This window comes from Zingiber officinale, chromosome 6A (genome assembly GCF_018446385.1).
Source record: "Zingiber officinale cultivar Zhangliang chromosome 6A, Zo_v1.1, whole genome shotgun sequence".
Lineage (NCBI taxonomy): Eukaryota > Viridiplantae > Streptophyta > Magnoliopsida > Zingiberales > Zingiberaceae > Zingiber > Zingiber officinale.
In genome coordinates, this window is record NC_055997.1 from 124890067 (window position 1) to 124901840 (window position 11774).

Genomic DNA, 11774 nt, shown 5'->3' on the forward strand with positions numbered 1-11774 from the left:
TTGGTTCATATAAATAAGCCTCTCCGTGACAGTACCAATTGTAGTAATTTGGCACAAAATCATTTCTACATATGTGCATTTTTACAGTATCCTCATCACGAAATGCTCTATTTTGACATTTTTTATGATTGCAGGGGCACCGTAACTCAGCACCATTCATACATTCTGGATGACTTTTAGCAAAGGTCACAAACTGGTCAACTTCAGCAATAAAATCCTCTCTAATAAAACCATTATCTAATCGATTGTACATCCAAGATTTGTTCATATACATTGTTATAACCTAAAGAGAATATAATTTGAAACATTATTAAACTTATATCACTTGAAATAATTTTAAATTCGCACAATTTCATCTCACAATCATCATATCATATTACAATAAATCTCCTCTACACTAAAGCAAATAAATGAAACTAATATATCTCCGAAATGCAAACTATAAAGTAATGCCCGTTTCGTTCAAAACCAATAGGAAGGGACTTCTTATTGTTGTTGAACAACTAACATATCATATATCCGAATTCAAAGTGAAAGTTTAAGCAACATTTTCTTTCCAAGCATTAGAACTTTATACAACTAAAGAAAGAAATAAGGGCAGGTTACAATAAAACACTAGAACCAAGGAAGAGAGCTAGTGATCCAGTGATCCATTACATAAGCAGAATCAAATGATATATCGTAGTGCAGCTGAAGATTTGCTGAAGATTTGTGTACATATCAAGTTTGCATCAATTTCACTTGGTTTGTTCAATAGCAGGATAATTTAGATATGGAGGAGAATGAACAAAGTGCTTAACAGTTAACACTAACTTTATCAACTTCACTTGGCTGGCCGCGATTAGGCAGCGAGCAGGTGCCTGCGACCGATGGAATGCCGCAAACAAGGGAATCTGGGATGCCGCAACTGGCTGCCGCGAGGACCTGCCTGCGATGGGTGGCCTGCCGCAAGGACCTGCCTGCGGTGGGTGGCCTGCCGCGAGCTGGCCGCGCCGGCCAGCGGCCTGCGAGCTGCCCGCGTTGGCCTGCGAGCTGCTCGCGCCGGCCAGCTGGCCGCGAGCAGGCCGCGACGGCCAGCTGGCCGCGAGCAAGCCGCGGCGGCCAGCTGGCCGCGATCAGGCCGCGCCGGCCACCTTGATGCTTCCCGCGATCAGGCCACGCTGGCCCCGAGCCGGCCGCGGCGCCCCGCTCGCCGCGAGCAGGCCGCGGCGGTCGCCGACTGTGTGAAAACGAAGAGAGAGAGAGGGGCACGGAGCATACCTGACTGCTGGTTGCAGATGCCGGTGAACGGGAGGAGAGGACGCGCTGGGAAATTGCCGAGTCGTGGACGGAAATCGCCGAGAGAGGAGGAGGAAGCAGATCGCGCGAAGAGGAAAGCAGCCGATTTGGTGCCCTAATACTGAAATACCGACGGAATTATATTTCCGTCGGTATTTACCGACGGAATAATGACTTCCGTCGGTAATTACCGACGGAAATATAATTCCATCGGTAAGCAGTAAAGTTTATCGGTATAAAATTTTAACGGGTTTAAAATTAGCGGGTGCGGGCGAAAACTCACCGACGGAAATATAATTCAGTCGGTGTTTCCCGACTGAATTCTAGGGTCGTCGATAATTCACGAAGACCGCTAACCCAGATCCGTTGCCTATCGTTCGTATTCCCGACTGAATTATATTCTGGCGGTAATTTCCGACTGATTATTTATATCAGTCGGTAATTACCGACGGAAGTTATATTCCGTCGGTAATTACCGACGGAATATATCTCTGTCGGTATATTCTGACAGAATTTAGTTCAGTTGGAAAATACCGACGGAATATAAATTCCGTCGCTACTCCCGTCGTTAATTACGGATATTTTTGTAGTGTTCTGTTGTAGACGACTCTTTGAGTTCCAAGAATTAGGTCCAAATTCTTGGATCCCAGAGAAAACCGTTCTAACATATTTTTTAAGTCTTTTACCTGATTTTTCAAACTAGAGTTTTCTTCCTCAAGTTTTTGAACTTGAGTAGAGTTTCCAGTTTGAACTTGATTAGGTAAAGAATTAGTGTTTGTCACTTCTTTAAGGACGACTACTTCCTTTAGAAGTGATTTAATCCTAAGGTTTGATTTAGCTAGTTTGCGAAGTAAGTAATTAACTAAATTATTAAGCCTTGGAATACTTACATTGGAGTCTGACCCTTCTGAAACGGATGTGGATCCGTGGCTTTGCTCGGACTCGGCTTCTGACTCGCTCTCGATGATCTGGTCCCGGGCCATCAGTGCGAGTAGACTTGTTTGATCAAGTTCATCGTTGTCGTCCTCTGAAGAAGATTCGTCCCAGGTTGCTTTCAGGGCCTTTTTTCTTCTTTGCTTTTTGGCCTCCTTTTGGTTGGGACAGTTGGCTTTGATATGCCCCTTCTGGTTGCACCCGTAACAAGTGACTTCGAATTTTACCTTTGAGTTCGGTTGGGCCTCCCTGGACTGAACTGCCTTCTTCAGATCTTTCTAGTTGAAGCCCTTCTTCTTCTTGTAGAGCTTCTTCACAAGGTTTACAAGTTCATTGGTCAGTTCATCCTCTGAATCTTCTGAGTCGGATTCGTCTTCTGATTCCGATTCAATTTTTCGTCGTACTCTTGATTCCCGTGTTCGACTCGTACCTGCAACCAAAGCAATACCCTTCTCGGATGGCTGTGCATTAGTTTGTTCATGAAGTTCAAATTCAGAAAATATCTCGTCTAACTTTAAAGAAGATAAGTCTTTGGAGACCTTGTAGGCATCTACCATTGATGCCCACAATGTACTCCTTGGAAACGAATTTAATGCGTACCTTATGACGTCCCGGTTTTCGACTTTCTGTCCAATTGCATGAAGAGAGTTAAGAATGTCCTGGATGCGTGCGTGCAGCTGGCTCGCCGTCTCACCTTCCTGCATTTTTAAATTATATAATTTATTAAATAATAAATCACGCTTACTTACCTTGGTTTCCGAGGTGCCCTCGTGAAGTTCGATCAGTTTCTCCCAGAGTTCCTTTGCGGTTGAAAAGGGACCGACTCTGTTGAGTTCCTCCTTGGTAAGACCGCACTGGATGGTGCAGGTAGCTTTGGCGTCGGCTTCCACCTTTTTGATGAAGGCTGGTTCCCAGTTCTCACAGGATGTAGGCTTACCGTCTGTATCAGTTGGTAGTTGAAGTCCTGTCTTGACTATCATCCAGGTGTCGAACTGGATCTTCAGATATATCTCCATTCGCCCCTTCCAGTATCCGAAGTCTTCTCCGAAAAATAGTGGGGGACGAACAGTGCTATATCCTTCTTGTTGAGTCATTTTAGACCTAGATGAGCAAAAAACAAAAAGATCTATTCCAAGACTATGTCTTGGATTAGTAGTGCGGGAGGGAAAAAAAATAACGAGCTCAAGTGGTATTGACCAACTTTGAGCAACACTGATTTTAAAAAAAAAATAGAACTTTAGCTAATTAGCTAATTTCTAATTGACTACGAAACAAAATACCACGAAAAAAAACGTTTTGAATGGTGGTTGCATCAATTCAAAACAACCCCGCTTTGATACCAATTGTTGGATCGAGACGCGCTAGAGGGGGGGTGAATAGCGCTCGCGGCTATTTCGTTTTTCGGTATCGTAAAACCGTTTGAGTAAATGCAGCGGAAATAAAAACAATCACTCAAAGAGGCAAACTATTTACTTCATTCGGAGCCTAGATCGACTCCTACTCGAAAGCCCGCGATCCTTGATCGCTTTTTGTGGGCAACAACTATAAGCACGATAATTTGTACAAGTATAGGAATTTACAGCTCATAAACTTTATACCGACAACTAAAGATGGAGAAGCGTAGTTCCGGGTCGTTGGTATCGCGTCGCAGCACTTCTGGATCGTCAGGTTCGTAGCACGTAGCAAGAGATTATTCAGAGAGAGTTGTCCTTGAAGAGGTGCTCGACCACTGCTTATAAAGGGTGCTGGAGGCGCCTCCAAGCCCCGGGTTGCACGCGTCGATAAGCGCTGATCAAGTCGCGCATTATCCGTCTGAAGGCGCCTTCATACGCCTTCAAGGCGCCTCCATGCTGCGGTCCAAGGCGCCTTCACAGCCCTTTAAGGCGCCTCCAACTCCAGCGCACAGCCAGCTCACCTTCACACTCGAGGCGCCTCCAAGCTCCATGGCGGCGCCTCGGACACTGTTCATCCGAGACTAATGTTGCTCTTTTGTCCCTGCACAATGTGTTAGTCTACAAACTACACACATATCCTACAAGACAAAGTTAGCACACATAATATCATAAATATGAATGAAAGTTCGACAGTCTCCGGACTGTCCGGGTCTGACTTCGGATTTCCGACCGGAAACCGTAGGTCGACCCGACGCCTATTGTTCCCTCTACGGGGAACGCGTCCTCACCTACTCCACTCAGGAGATTTACCTGTTGTCAGTCGATCCTCCAGACCGACTGGACTTTTGCTCAGCACTCGATGCTTCCGGACTTTCTGCTGGACATCCGCTTCCCGGCCAGTCCAGTCTTTCACCTGGTTCGCGACACCAGGACTTTCCACCTAGGGTTACCACCCCCTAGGACTTTTGCCTGAAGACATCGACCTGCCAAGACTTTCCGCATAGGGTTATCACCCCCTATGACCTAGAGTTACCACCCCCTAGGATTTTTTTCTTTGCCTAACCGCAGCTAGGACTTTTCTGAAATCCTCAAGTAGACTTGTTAGAAAACAAAACATCTTAACTTTGAATCCTTTGCCATTATCAAAACACAAGTTCGATCGTCGAATGCTTCCCGCACCAACAATATTAAGCATATACTGTTACATTTTTAATCAGCATGGAGATTTTTCGGCCTGAATATGTGAATGGTTCATCACAACCAAGTTTGAAAGGCAAGATAAGAATCACAACACGTTGCTTATGGTTAGATAAAGGAAAACTTCTGGATGCTCTTTATAAAGCTGCACATGCTGCACTATCAAGCTGTCCTGTTAATCGCCCACTGACACACATGGAATGGCTTGTATCTGAAGTCCTGAGGAAGATTGTAAGAAAATACAGCAGCAAAAGGCCCGAAGTCATTGCAATTGCAGTTGAGAACACTGCTGGAGTCCTAATTGAAGAATTTCAGAAGAAGTTATCTGGAAAGTCTCATGGAGGTTTTGGATCATTTGCTCATTCATATGGGCCACATGTGACTAAGCAGTCAAGCACACTCTCAGATGAAGATAATATTTCGATTCCATCTACCAGGGAGTTTGATGAAAATAGTGATTCTACCATGACAAAGTACAGCCTTGTTGCAGAGTCTTCTGGAGGTAGCATCCGTACTAATCTGGCAATTCCTTTTTCCCTTTATCTTGTGTGATCTATACGTACATATACCATCAGACTATGGTGGAGATATATTTCTCTCTTTTCTGTCCTAACTTAGTTGGTAGGTTTAGCACTGGATCATATGTAATCCTTATCCATTAGCCTTCTTGCATTTTTTATGCGTACACATGACCTTGCTGCTCATATTTTATCTCTCTTCATCTACAGGAGGATTTGGATTCGACCAGCCATTAGCTGAGGTTGAAACTACATTTTCCAACTTCGATTCTGCTTACAGATCCTCAGAAATGGAGATTGATGAACTTGTCAAAGTCTCATCACTTGTCGAAGTGACAAAAGGAAATAGGAATGCCTTGGAAGAAAATCTGGATCAGCGAAGAGTCATTTAGTTTTACACATGCATTGAATCTAAATGATACGTTGATCACCATCACTATACATCAACCATTGTTTAGAGGTATTGGTTTTTTGCAATCACTAGATGAGATGTTGATCGTGTTGTATGTAGACCCATTCTTATCTCAGTATTTTTAAAGTTGGTTTCTGGTATTTTTTTTTCCAAATTTTTAGCCATCAATGTATGATGATATTTCATTAAGCAGGTAACTTGATCCTTGAACTTTTTCAAATTGCTGTTTTAGTGATTCATCTTTTCTTAAAGCATTTCCCGCCATGAACTGCAATGTGTGGAAGTTCCTTAGGATGGAAATTTCTGTTTCAACCAGTTCATCTTAATTACCTTTCTAATCCGTTCCGATTCATTTTATCTTCGTCTGCAGATTCACTGATACAATTAGTACGGATGAATCTAATGAGACAGAAGAGTCATTTAGTTTTACACACGCATTGAATCTAATGTTCTAAGTAATCCAGAGTCTATTGCCTTGAAAAAAATGAGTCAATGATTTTATGAACAAGGATTTATATTGATGTATACTGAAAAAGAATTGAATTCTATCACTCTAATAACAAAGTGACATTCAGAAATTTTTTACCAATGTTAGATGAAAACAACAAAAAAAATCAAGAAGAGAAGGAAAGAGATGAAAGGAGAACACGCCATCAGATTTTCAATGAAACAAATACTGATCCATAATTCAGTGCAAAGTGTAAAAAGTAAAATCGAACAATGAGAACATCACAAAGCCATTAGTTTCAATTATAAGGGTTGACTTACTATCCAACAAAAAACAAGAATTTTAAAGTATAAATCAAATAATGTAACATACTCTAGATCGATAATCATGTTAAGCTTTCCCAACATCCACAAATATCAATTTGTCAAAGTTAAAAAGTAGAGATCAGATCTGACACATCCCAAACAACATAAACCCTATCTTTCATGCAAAAATTTCCTCCATATTGTTTTAACTACTTAAATTATGAAGAAAGAAAGAAATCCTGTCAACAGTATAACAACTTTGTATGTATCTATAAAATTTTAGCAGACTTACGTAAAATATCATTAAGAGAAGGGGAGAAACAGATACTTATAGGAATCTACTCTACATTAAATTTGGCAACAAGCCATCTTCGAAAGCAGCAAAAAAGTGAAGGATAGTGGCCGTATCATAAAATAAGAGTTCAAAAAATTAGTAGCGATGTCACGCCCCAGAGGAGTCCCTGTCCGAAGAAATTTCGACAGCACCTCCCCTATACGGCGGACAATATGAAACATTACTACATATAAAATATACATCAGCCACACTCGGCTGGAAAAAAATGAAATAACACATAACCACCATCTATAACCATCAGCCTAAACGGCTGGAACAAAATAGAAACACACACAGCGGAAGACAGAACGATAAATACTCAGCCTACACGGTTGGATGTAAACGCAGCGGAAATCACAAAAAGAAAACAAATGTATTACCGACAAAGTCACTAACTAAATTACCTGCAACCACCAGACGGGACTCCAAAATCCATATCGAAGCATACAATACCAAGTTCACAAAACCAAAACATAAATAGCGTAAGCAACCAAAACCAGAAAAAAAGAAACTATCCTCGAGTGTGTCGTGGGACTGGCAGCTGGGACTCTCCAAGCATCCATGACTCATCTACCTGTTACCTGGCGAAAGAAAACCATTTTGCGTGGTGGTGAGTATTGGAACTCAGCGGGTAAGGAAAGAGATAGTGCATGAACATAACATATAACTAGAAAGTGAGCCGAGAGTATACAGTCTCATACAGAAATAGCAGATACTACAAAAGAACCAAAACAAATACTCATACCTGAAACCATATCCTAGACTAGGTATAGTAGGTCAGAACTGGTACTAATCTGCTACATTACTGTTCATAACTACAGAGGTAATAAGCAAGGTATATACCAATTTTCAATGACTAGACATCTACAACGAGAACATATCTCAACACAAGTAAACATATCAGCATATGTGAACAACAACAGTAAGCAAACAATAACATATATAGACAGCAGCAGCCAAAACAAATATAATAACAACAGCGTATGCACGGATGGTCACTCCCGCCCACCTCTCTGCACCATGACCCCTGTATGGTCGAGAGGCCGGGTCAGTGACAGACTGTACACCACTCCAGCTACCACTCACACGAGTGGCCGAGGGGATAGTTGCATAGTAGCTAACTAGCTACATCTGCGACGGGGTCCCTGCTGCTCGTACTCCAGCTACCACTCACACGAGTGGCCGAGTGCGGCAAGACAGGACAAGCGGCATCAACTCCAGCTACCACTCTCTCGAGTGGCCGAGGATGCGGCATGCATGCAATGACATGATGCGAACAATGCAACAGTCATCATAACAATATAAGCAGAAACAGGTATGCTACATGAAGCCAGCATGCTCAATATAGTACATAAATAAACAATAGTCAAAGCATACAAACATGATATTTAGTATCTGCTACGGATCATAGACAACAACAAGAGACGAGACTGTATAGATATGGAAACGAATATCTCAAAGATCACATGGAAATATCAAGAACAGGAAAAATAAGAATGGAGTCAAGGTAAACAGTCCTTATCTAAAATAATTCATGCACTAAGGTCAAGGTACTAAAAGAAAACAAAGCAAGAAGTACCCGCCTTTATTATAGACCACGCTAAACAATCCCACGTCGAGATGTTCTTCTTAAATCTAAGTCTTTTGTTTCAGTTGCTAAGTATTCCTCTTCAAGAAGTTTCTTGGGATTTGACTTTTTAAGTATCTTATCATCTGAACTTTGCACCACTTCTGACCTCTAATTCAATTGCTTCAGGTTGTCCGCAAATGCACTTTCTCCAGCTCATCACTGATCTGCTTCTTTTTAGCTCTGTGTATGAAGATTGAAACTTCCATATATCTTCCAAGAAATTAATCGAAACATGGACAATATCAGCTTCTACTTTACATGAAGCAACAGATTTGCTAGCTCATTTTCCATGGCTTTCAGGTTAAGGACAATCCGGCTGTTTGCTTCATCAAACTAATCCCTCTCTTCTCTGATTTTCTTAAACCTTGTAGTCACAGCTGCCAGAGATGTATTAACCTTCATTAGTTCAACATCCAGCTGGTTTCTTTACTTCTCTAGTTCCTCGATCTTATAGAGCAATTCCTTCTCAACTTCCCTGACTTCATTGCCTTTAATTACACGAATGTTAAGGGCCTCTTCTTTTTAGTGCTTGTGATCTAGGATGCGCTTTTGTGCCTTAGCAATAGAGTTGGCAAGAGAATCCACTAGAACCTTCAAATCAACACCCTAACTCCCAACAAATTACCTATAGCACTTAATACCAACATCCGAAATCAACTAATCCACCAACCACATGAAATTTGATTCCCAAGATAGCTTACCTTGATATGTTTGCTTACAGGAACAAAAGCAAAGGATTTAGAGCATCGATGTTGGCTACACCATAGACATTTGGCGACGGTTTGAGCGAGAGTGGAAGAAAGGGGAAAAACTATGAAGGCTAGGCACGGTGTTGGGTGGATCTGCGTCAACACAACAGCAATGTCAGGATCGGGAGGCTGGTCATGCTGGAATGGGGCACAACACAAAGGAGATGATGATAGATCCGTGTTGGTGCTTGACCCCGTCGTCAATCGGCCGGCGGTGAATCAGGGTAGGAGGGCAGCGCTCGTGAGGCGAGGATCGGCGGCGACGGGAGAAGGGAAGCTCTGCCGGTGATGACAATGGGTGGCGAGCGGCTTAGGGCACGGGGAAGGGAAAGGAAATTTCGGCGCAGAGAACTTAGGCTTTAATAGAAAACCTAGACTCATTAATCAAATCAACTCCCTAATAATTAGGTATTCCAAACAAACCTTTTCAAAAATCTATAATTTTATCCCCTCAATATACGCCCTACGGACTCCAATTAAATCCCCGAAAATTTCTAAAAATTCCGTTACAATTATTCGTCCATTAAACCTTATTATTTAATTATTATTTAGGTACTGTATTTTACAAGCGAAATCTGGAAGAAGACATTTAGGTTATGGAAGGCGTCATTTTCAAAGGTAAAAAACTTGGAATTCGTATTTCCACTTTCCCATTGTCTTACCCATTGACTAAAGGAGGATCTAAATACTTCGCCGACCACCTAAATCCAGTCGTCTCCCCCACTTCTTCCTGTTGGGATCGTTCGTACTCGGCTAGAGAGGGGGGGTGTGAATAGCCGCCCCAAATCGTTCGCGTTTCTTTCTACAAACTAGGGTTAGCGCAGCGGAAATAAGAACAAGAAACGAAAACAAGAAGATCAAACCTCAACGCGTCGATGTAACGAGGTTCGGAGATAAACTCCTACTCCTCGGCGTGTCCGTAAGGTGGACGAGCCCTATCAATCCGTCGGTGGATGAGTCCCCGGAGAACCGGCTAATAATCACTCCTTCTGGGTGGAGAAACCTCGCCACAAAGTTTTGCAAAAGCAATACAAGAAGGAGTATACAGCAAGAAGCAAAATACAATACAACTGCAAAACCTTCGCTTACTTGCCTTCTCTTCGACTGGATGAAGCAGCAGCTTCAAGCAACGCCTACAACAGCAGGAAACCAGTCGTAGAAGCTCACACGAAGCTTCGGAACTCAACAAAGCTCAAGAGCACAACTGCAGCTCAGTAGAAAGAAGAAGTGCAGCAGCAGCCCTCGACCCTTTATACCGCGAAGAAGAAACAACGATCGGTCCAAGGAACTCGATCGGTCTACTGACCGATCAGGCCGATCGGTCCCGCATCGACCGCTAGTGCACGTAACCTTCAGCAGATCGACTGCGGACCGATCAAAGAGCACCGGATCGGTCCACGCCGATCCCAACTCTGGCCGTGCTTCCGCGACATCGTCTCGACGGCCCCGCATCGATCAGATGGCCCGACGGCCGTGGACCGATCACCCTCTTTTCGCCTGTTGCTGGCGATCGGTCACCGATCAAGAATCGAACAGAGTTTCAGATCGATCGGTCACCGACCGATCGAGCAAACATAGACACCGATCGGTGCGGTGACCGATCCGAGCTTGGTTTTGCCCAAACCAAGTCCCAAGACTTCAAACCAATATCCGGTCAACCTTGACCTATTGGTACTTCATCCCTAGCATCGGTCACCCTTGACCTGCTAGAACTCCTTGCCAAGTGTCCGGTCAATCCTTTGACCTACTTGGACTTTCCAACACCGTAAGTCCGATCATCCCCGATCCATCTGGATTTTCCTCGCCCGACTTTACTCACCGGGACTTTCCACGGCTTCACTCACCAGATTTCCACACCGCCTAACATCCCAGCTAGGACTTTCCCACCACCGACTTCACTCCGGACTTTCCAACTGCCTAACATCCCGTTAGGACTTTCCCACCGCCTGGCCTCACTGGACTTTTCCCCGCCAAGTCTCCATACTTGGACTTTTCCAGCCAAGTCTCCATACTTGGACTTTTCCAGCCAAGTCTCCATACTTGGACTTTTCGCGCCAAGCTCCCCGCTTGGACTTTTCCGCCAAGTCTCCATACTTGGACTTTTCCAGCCAAGCTCCCTACTTGGACTTTTCCGTGCCAAGTCTCCATACTTGGACTTTTCCCGAATCAGGTCAATCAGGTCAACCACGACCTACGGTTGCACCAATAATCTCCCAAACATCTATTCTTGTCCCACATCAAGAATAGAACTCTCTCACGAGTGTCAAACATTAACATGCAACACAACTAGGTCAACCTTGACCTAAGGTTGCACCGACAATCTCCCCAAGTCAAACATCAAAATACAACTCGAGTCACGTCAACTCGAGTCGGGTCAACCAGGTCAACCTTGACCTAAGGTTGCACCAACAATCTCCCCCTTTTTGATGTTTGACAAAACCATAATCAAGTTAGGTTAACCCGATAACCTAACTTAGGTTTTCAATCATCTTCCAATGTCCAATGTTCTTTCCTTGAACATTCTCTGGACATTCTCCCCTTAGGTTAACCCAATAACCTAACTTGGGCTCTCCAAT

General features: G+C 43.4%; 1 long non-coding RNA gene across 2 annotated transcripts; it reads right to left on the minus strand.

Moving 5' to 3' along the window:
• Positions 1–8227: 8227 nt before the first annotated feature.
• Positions 8228–9555, minus strand: LOC121997907. Of its 2 annotated transcripts, none has more exons than XR_006116396.1 (2): positions 9151–9555; positions 8228–9055 (listed from the first exon to the last, which is right to left on the minus strand). It is a non-coding gene; the product is annotated as an uncharacterized LOC121997907 (long non-coding RNA). The 2 variants fall into 2 exon arrangements; XR_006116397.1 differs by having other exon boundaries at positions 8228–9074.
• Between the last annotated feature and the right edge of the window lie 2219 nt (positions 9556–11774).